This window comes from Camarhynchus parvulus, chromosome 26 (genome assembly GCF_901933205.1).
Source record: "Camarhynchus parvulus chromosome 26, STF_HiC, whole genome shotgun sequence".
In the NCBI taxonomy this organism is placed as follows: Eukaryota; Metazoa; Chordata; class Aves; order Passeriformes; family Thraupidae; genus Camarhynchus; species Camarhynchus parvulus.
The window spans coordinates 1105450-1111950 of NC_044596.1; positions in this window are offsets into that span (position 1 = coordinate 1105450).

A 6501-nucleotide genomic window follows, 5' to 3' on the forward strand; every position below is an offset into this window, starting at 1 on the left:
TGGCACACAGGTTCAAAGCAGCTGGGGAGCCAGCAGGCATTCAAAGGGGAAAGAGTGGCATTAAATAACCTGCAATGGAAAGAATTTAAGAGCTTTACAGTCAAAAATTAGCCTCCAAATGCAGAGTTCTGAGGGAGCTTCACAAAGGAATCTTAGCTTACTGTCTTCATACCTGGAACCACACACATCTGAGGAAGATGATGTAAAAAATTCAAGGTCTCCAACAGACCTTTCACAAGAAAGTACAAGACTAAACAAGAAATGCCTTTAGTGACCACAAGTACAACAGTAAGGGTTACTCTTGATCTGCCAGCACCTACAATTAGCAAGAAAAAAAAGAGGTGTGTCAGCACACAGGTGCTTCAGAGAAGTGCCTGCACTGATCATGTATGAGTGTTTAATACAACTAGCCCAAAGTAAACACAGCCTAAACCAGTATGGGGTCAAGCTGCCCCCCTCAGCCTCATCAGGCAGAGCCAACACATGCAGGCACTTAGCAGACATGAAGTACTTGCAGGCAGTGACAGCAACAAAGCCAGTGCACATATGCTCTAATAGACAGAGCTGGAGCCAAAACACTCTGCCAGGATCTGCAACAGCAGTGAACAAGCAAAGAAACAGGCACAGAATTTGAAAACACAGAGAGGAAGATAAACACTAAACACAGCAATAAGTAAAACAAGAAACAGGAGTACTCTGCATGGAAGTGCCAGTAACTTGCTGGAATGCTGAGGGAAGTGAGGAAGAGGAACCCCCATCTCTGGGTGCCATATGTTCATATGATCACAGCAAGGCATTAACACCAGATTCAAAGGCATGTGTGGACAATGGCAGAAACTGTTCTATAGCATACTGAGACGTGACTGGGACACTTCCATGCACACATGGGCCCTGCCTTCCACATAAACACATCACAGGAGTTGTGAAGAAAAAAGGCAGAAACCATGCTGCCCCACTCAGCAGGGAGCAGAGGAGTCTGTGGTTCCACAGCAGCTGTAGCTAAGCCCTGGTACCCCAGTTCCCTGCTCCAGCACCCAGCTGCTGCTACACTGAGCTTGGGGCAGCAAAAGAAAACTGGGCCCTTCTTGCAGGAAGGGATTTTTTTTTTCCAATTTAACACAAAGCTCAGTGCCAAGGGCAGTGTAAGAGTGAAAACATGATTGCATGTGTGAGACAACAAGGACAGTGATAGCCAGCAGGTAAGATATAAAATATACACATACATGTATATATATAATATATACATATGTAAGAAAAGTAACTCAGCTTAGGGCATTGCTGTGGCAACTTGTGCAGAATTGCACAGAATAAAGTCCTGAACTGCTAGAAGACAGCACCAGGCTCAATGTGGGACATCACAATCTCTTGAGAACACTGCACACCAGCAGCAGCCACCCAAGGCAGGCTCCACACACAACAGGGTTTGGAAATAACTGAAAAGCCACAAAGATCCCCACTCTCAGCAGAACAAGTGAAGTGCAGCTTTTGCAAGTGGTGGTGAGGTAAGAGCATGAAATGCATTTGACAGTTGCAGCCACAGAGCTCTAACAAAAGGAAAAGCAACACAAAGATGCTGAAGGTCTTTGCAGACTTCTTGAAGAACACTGCTTGGAATTCCTCCCTAATTTGAAGTCCCGCAACAAGTTCCTCACAGCAGCCACCTCTGAAACAGGAACTGGAACACTTAGAGCCAGTAACCTCAGAGGTTCTTGTCTTGGAGAAAGGACAGATGAAAACTGCAGAGTAAAAATCACAGAAACATTGAGACTGGACAAAACCAGAGTCCAACTATTCTCCCAGCACTGCCATGTTCACCACTAAACCATGTCCCAAGTGCCACATCTACAAGTTTTTTGGAAAAAACTTTTAAAAAATGATGTGGTGGAGTCACCATCACTTCCAGGGATGATGAGTCCACCCTGCACTGGGCAGCCTGTGCCAGTGCTTGACCTCCCTTTTGGGAAGACATTTTCCCTAACATTTAATCTCAATCTTCTCAGTACAACTCAAGGTCATTTCCTCTTGTCCTGTGCCTTGTCCCCGGGGAGCAGAGCCTGACCCCATCCTGGCTGTCCCCTCCTGTCAGGAGTTGTGCAGAGCCAGAAGGTCCCCCCTGAGCCTCCTTCTCTCCAGGCTGAGCCCCTTTCCCAGCTCCTTCTGAGCTCAGTCTCAAGAAGTTTGAGCCATTTCAGACAGGAATTTGTCCTAGTTTAAGCCTTCTGAAGTCAAACACAAGTTCTGGACTTGACAACAACAGGCACTTGCTGCCTGGTGTGTAAGGAGCAGAGACAAGTCTGCAGATAGAGCCCAGCACAGCCTCTCACCACTTCAATCCAGAACTATTTGGAGATGAAAGAGCTGCAGCTTAGGAGGAAGCCACAAACAGGCCCTCAGCACAGGGTGATGGCAGCTCAACATCACCCATCACCTCCCGAGGGGAGCAGAGCTGCAGGGGCAGAAATGCCTCAGGCAACATGTCTGGGGCAGCCCTTCTGGAGCCCTGATCAGACCCACATGGACACAAACCTAAGCCATCTGGAACATTCTTTTCAACTTCTCTCAACATCTGATCTCCAGTCTCAATCCTATAAAATGAATTTCAATATTCCTGCCTGTGATCAGGACGTGCTTGCCACTTTTTTTAAACCCTTGTTCCTCCCTCAGCTTTGCAGCTGACGTATCAAAATCACAGCTGCACATATTGAGCCAAAATTGAGAGACCACTCACACATTTACTCGTGTCACACAGAAGCCTGGAATAGTTCTTAGAGCCAAGATGAGCACATCCAGTGGGCTGCAATGCTTCATTTTAAAGGGACTCAGATCCACCTCCTTTTTTTTCTCATAAAGAGTAATTCACTTAAGAATTCCCCAGTCTCTCTGAATTTCTAATTAACTGCTCAGCATTAGAAAAAAGTAATTCCTAAATGTTTCCAGAATGTTTTCTGGATCTTCAAACTTAGTATTTATAGCTATTGTTTTCTAGCAAACATTTGAAAAGAAGGATTTAAGTTTTTGTGCACAAGTACCCAAAGCTCCTGACACAGACCAGGGAAAACAAAATAATGCTACAGAAAAAAGTGGGAAAGCCACTCTGAAAGTTGGCTGAAAGGCTGAGAAAACAGGGTAGTATCTCAAGATCTAAGAATATCTTTAGACAACTCAACACATTTTATATCACATGGAGCTGGCCATGCAAAGGAGGGTCTGCAGAAAGCCAAGGAAGAGGGACATGACAGCAGAAAGATGGAGACCAGTGTTTAACTGGCTCAATTCACTGAAAGGCTCCACACACAGCACCACTCCTCATGTGACTCTTGCCCTTTTTTTATAATTTAATATCCTGGTATTCTCAGCACCTTCTCAGCCAACACCTACAAAACCTTCAGAGCAATGTAATTTTTCCCATTTCATCATGCTCTCATTCCTCTCCCCATTAACAGCCAGTTGTGACTCCACATCTTTAATCTACTTGCCCAACTTTTAGGAGAAATCTGTAGATCAAAGTCTCTGCACAGCCTGAAGTTACACTGTTAGTCCTCCTTCTGGTTCAAACCCAGATAGAGCCAAGGGATTAATCATTATCACCTCCCCAACACACACAGAGACCCCTACAGCCCTTCCAGGGAGTCCTGCAATGTGATGGAAAATTGCACTTCAGCTCTTTACTGCTGAATTTACTTATAAGCCCAGTCCTTGTTTTTGGAGTTCAGAAGAAAACACTTTTTTATTTGAAGTAATTCCTTATAAACATGACAAAACAGGCAAGATCAGGAGTCACCTAATTCAGGATCTTTTTCCTGACAGAAGACTCTGTATCTCCCCAGCCATAGCAGCTCACAGCTCCTACCCAGGATGTGGCATCTTCACATTTAGTACCAGACTCATTTTTCTTCCTTAATTTTTTGGAGTTATAAAAGAAATGTGACTTCAAAGGTACTTCTGTGAGGGTGGGCAGGCCCTGGCACAGAGTGCCAAGAGAAGCTGTGGCTGGCCCATCCCTGAAGTGTCCAAGGCCAGGCTGGATGGGCTGTGGAGCAACCTGGGCTAGTGAAAGGGGGGGGCTTGGAGCACCTTGGGATGGTGAAAGGTGCCTCTGTCCGTGTCAGAGGGTGGAGTGAGAAGAGCTTTAAGGTCCCTTCCTTTTTGTTGCCACAAAACTTCAGCAAAGCCAGTGAAAAGCCCACCCCTTGCACTGAAATAGCTCTGCACTATAAATAGTGACCATGGCAGTTTTGTTTCCGTGCAGCATCTCCTACACACAGGAAACCATGGCCTGCTGCAAAGGTTTATCTGGCAGAACAGAGGCACTGGGCACAGAGCAGCAGCTCTCAAGCTCTCTGCTGTGACAGAGCTCACAGGGACTGCACTGCAAAGCAGAGTCACTACAGAACCATGCCAGCCTGGCTTCTCTTGGGGAATTTGCCAGGGTGGAGCAGGATGCCAACAGGAATGCCAGCAGGCCTAGCAAGGCTGAAGGCCTGGGACAAAACAACCAAATATTGTGCAAAGATGCTCCTATAAGTGGGCATAAATTAATGGAATGAGTGAATGGGTGAACCTTGCCTATCAGACAGAATTTTAAGTATGTGAGGCACAAAAGTTCTTTTTGATATTACTTGAGATCAGTTTGTCTGTAGTAGGGAGGTAGAGGCATGTGTAGCTGTGGGCTTATGTTACCTCTTTCATCACACAATTACACTGGGGCATACTTACTATAGAAATTAGAAATGTACATAATTATATACATAATATAGATATTAGCACATTAAAGGGGATTTAGATTGCTTTTTCAGAGGGGAGAGTGGGTGGAAATCAAATTCTGCTGCATTGTATTCTCCTGGAAGAGCACCAGAGCTATCCTAGAACAGATCTTACAGATAACACCAGAATTTACCACAAAGTTCACAGTGACCGCCACGGCTCCAACTCATTTCCTCCTCCTCCTCATGACTCACACAAGTTTTTCTGTCAGGTGAGAGCTATTAATTGCCAATCTCAATACTGGAGAAAGCTGTGTCACCACACAGGTAAAGATATATTTAGTTACCACTAGATAATGCCTGCACTTCTGCCAGTGCAAACAGGCACATGACTGTGCAAAGCACAAGTATGGGCACTTCTTATCAAACAAAACAACAATTAAAGTACAGAATTAGAGAAAGGCTTTCAGAGTGCCAAGCAAGCAATTTTCTTAAAGAGACAGCTAACATCAACCTCTGCAAGTTTCAGAAGTTCACACTATTACACTCAAATTTTAATTTAGTGCAAGGTCTCCTCTACATTTCAGGAAGCAGATGAGCCACACATTTGCTAATCCAACCATAGAGTCAGTAATTAGAACATGTTTAAGGGTTTCTGCAGCTCACTGAAGCAAGAGCAGTTTTAGCAGGATTTTCCTGCTGTAATTGGCTTCATATCTGAGAAAAACCCTATCTTATCTTAGCTCAGCATGCACATGCCTACACAGAGAGCAGCTGCCCACTAGCTAAAGCAATAGGGTTTCTTAATATGATGAAGTTTCAAGTATGATGTAGGCTGAAAATGTATAATGTGTTTTCAGCAGCAGTCCCATGGCTACCAGGTGCCAGAGTATCTCTTGTGAAACCTTCCACCCATCATGTTGCAGATTAGATCTTCTCTAAGTAACATTACATGTTACTTTTAAAAATTAAAAGCATAATGCTTTTCATCTAATGCCTACACAGAACGAGACTGCCAGGTTTTCAGAGCTCAGCATTCCATGTGCACCAGGATTTTACATGGCTGCTGAGTGCCCTGCACAGCCTCAGCACTGTACACACCTGCATCAAACAGACACAGCATGAGCCAACTCCCACTGCAGAGAAGTGGCCTCTACACAAGTAATCCACAATGCAGTAAAAACCAGACACTATTTGCAGGAGAGAGTAGGCCAGGCTTCAATGAAATTCCTCACAGAAAAGCCAAATCACTGCTAAAAGATCCCACTAAAGGCCAGGTCAGAAACCCACAGCTCCAACACAATTAACTTCCAAAGGAAATCATGGTGCTGCACTTGTGGCACAGAGCACTCTCCATGATCTGCTGGCAATGCAGGATGTTCAGGGTGAAAACCTGACACTTGCACGGCACCAAACAGCCCTGTGCATGTTTCTCTCCGGGAACTGCCATCCCATTAAAACCTGAATGATTGCCAACATGGAGTCCTTCTGACTGGAATGAATTGTGTCTGTCCCTGGGCCCAACCAATTTGCTCAATCAACCAGTAAGAAGGAAAATATGTTAATCAACAGGACTTCAAATTCATGACGGTTATGTCTACCCTGGAACATAAAACCACAAGGAAAAACAAATGAGAAACTCACTGAAACACTGGCCACACTTCGCTGTGCTGAATGGCAGGAGGTGTGATTGCCACACATCCTGCACAGCAGCAGGGCCGACTGTCTGACACAGCCATGGAGGTGATAAAGCACTAAGACTGCTCTCCCCATCTTTGTAAAACTGGTAACTTCCAGC